The following is a 2,542-nucleotide window of genomic DNA, read 5'->3' on the forward strand; positions in this document are numbered from 1 at the left end:
CCCCGTTCATGACACGCGGTTGGCGGTCAGTGAGCAGTTGCATTGTGCATTGCCTGCTTTGTATATTCTGTTATTTTTGTTGTTCTCCTTGTTATTATTGCTGTTCTACTTCATTTTATTTCAATTATTAAACTGTTTTTATCTCAACCCGGGAGTTTTCCTACTTGGGCCCTCCCGATTCTCTCCCCACCAGAGATGGGAGGTGAGCGAGCGGCTGCGTGGGGTTTATTTGCTGGCTGGGGTTAAACCATGACAATTACAAAATCACAGAATCGCAGAGTCACTGAGGTTGGATGGGGCCTCTGGAGTCATCTAGTCCAACAGTCTGCTCAGGCAGGGTCTGCTAGAGCAGATTGCTCAGGACTGTGTCCAGTCGGGTTATGAGTATTTCCACAGATGGAGACTCCACAACCCCTCTGGGCAACCTGCTCCAGAGTCTGATCACTCTCACAGCAAAGTAGTCTTTTCTTTAGCACAGAAATTCAAATTCTGTCTCACCAAATATCTTCACTGACCAGCAGCAGTGCCTCCTAGCTCTGAAGAAAGGGATCACTGGCAATTATAGTCTTGATGACTATGGCCAGTGGGTACCTGACCTCAGACATGCCACCATGTCAATGTGTAAAGCAACATGTAGCCAAAAATTCTATTTTTCCAGTCACTTAAACGCAAGTCCAGGAAAATCTACCTCAGTTTAGCTGAACTCAAATGTTTTCCTGAGCACTGTAATTTGAATATGAAAATATTACTTCCTGTTTTTTTGAGAAAAACCTTCTAAACAGATTTCAGTTGGTGCTGACTTTACCACCTGACCTTCCTGTCAGGCTCACGCTGGAGTCAAGGCCACGGCACGCCAAGGCCAGGTCTGGGCTTCTGTCCCCTGGGAGGAACAGACAAACCCCTGCAGGAAATTTGGGCCTGAAGATCAACCGCAGAAGAGTGACAGGAGATGACACACTGTGCTCAGCAGCCCTGGAGAAGCTGCTGATTTGCTGCTTTCAGGCTTAAGACCCCAAACTACATGGGGTGAAATGATGGCCCCGCTGGTGTCAGTGTCAACCCCCTGCTGCAGGGTGGTCAGGATTTCATCCATGAAGAAACAATGCGAGGATCTACTTGTGACCTACAGGGAAGAAAGAGGGAAGCTTTTTTTCTGTACCTCCCTCTAGTTTGAGCGTCTCAAGCTCTTTACGGTTTTCTTTGCTCCTCCCAGTGCTTGCACAGTGCAGGGGGGGCATCTGGCCCTCAGTGGCAAAGGCCTCATTCACTCCACCACAAAAGGCAGTTTATTACTTGGTAGGAAACAGCGTGCACGTCATTACTCTGTTTCCTGAGTGTCGCACGCTACAGATGAACTTAAATTGTTTGGCTAGATACCAATACAATAAGTTGAAAAGGTCAAAAGCGCATTCGCCAACTGCTGCTCTTGAGAGATGCTGTCCTCGCGGGGCCGACGGGGGGAGAGAATGCCCGCCACTGTCCTGGGCCCTGAGGACAATTTGTTTTAGGCTTCCAAAGCCCCATTTCACAAACAGATCGCACATTGTACCCTCCACTGGGTGAGGCGCTGGGAGGTGGGGCAACCCAGAGCTGGAAGTTCAGATGACTCAGGGCTCAAAGCCTTTGACAGAGAGCAGGCACAGGGGGCTGCCAGCCCCTTTGCCATGGCCGCCCCGCGGAGAGCAGGGCGGCAATGTGGGGCTGGCTCCCGGAGCCCGGGGCCGTTCGGCTGTTCTGCATAGGTGGAGAGTGGGTGTAAAACCTCCCGCTGCCAAAGGCTTGGCTCAGACACACTGGGGTGCTGCTTTACTTTCACCTTGCACTGACGTGTCAGGGTGTTGTATTCTGTCTCTCTGTAGATTCGGGGGAATGGGGTCCGGACCCTGACTGGGCTGTCTATATCTTGCAGAGGCTGTGATAAATTGGACCTTTCTTCAGTGGCTGTTATCCCACGCTTCCTTCTCCCGCCCACAAATGTTCATCCCTGCCTCAGCATCCCTCCCCTGGAGATAGCAGACCTGTTTGAGAGACCACACAGGTACTTCAACTACATCCTTTGTTTTTGGCCAGGGGACTTTTCTGCTGTACCACCTCTTCAACCTGGCTCAGCGAGCAGCTGCACAAACCGTGGTGTCCACAAAATGGAGGGAATGATGCAAGGGTTGGGAATGAAGAAACAAGCTGCAGGGTGGGCACAAGGCATGCTTAAGGCAGCAGGAGCATCAATGCACCCCAAAGTGTCACCACAACCTAAGAGAGTGGGAAAAAGGAGAAAAAAAGAAGACAGGGAGGAAGGAGCTCATGGAGAGAGTCACCTCCTTTCTTACACCTGAGATAAAGAGAACAGCTTCCCGCAGGCTGTGAAGCTGGTTTGCTATTTATTTGAGGGGTGCCTGCAGCTCAGCAATGTGCAGAGCCAACCCATTACCTCTTTGTGCCGAGGCTTCAGGACCTCACAGCAGAGAAGCTGAAGGGAGAACCCTCCTGGTGACTGTTTTCAAAGCAAGAATTCAGTAGCGTAAGTCCAACTCCCTGAACTGGC

At 50.7% G+C, this 2,542-nt stretch overlaps 1 protein-coding gene across 1 annotated transcript in view; it reads right to left on the reverse strand.

Annotated features, from left to right (window-relative positions):
* The window catches only part of PAH (phenylalanine hydroxylase), a 38,912-nt gene that overhangs the window by 24,116 nt on the left and 12,254 nt on the right, over positions 1-2,542 (reverse strand). The window lies entirely within an intron of this gene.

This window comes from Fulmarus glacialis, unplaced genomic scaffold (assembly GCF_000690835.1).
Source record: "Fulmarus glacialis isolate BGI_N327 unplaced genomic scaffold, ASM69083v1 scaffold14840, whole genome shotgun sequence".
NCBI lineage: Eukaryota > Metazoa > Chordata > Aves > Procellariiformes > Procellariidae > Fulmarus > Fulmarus glacialis.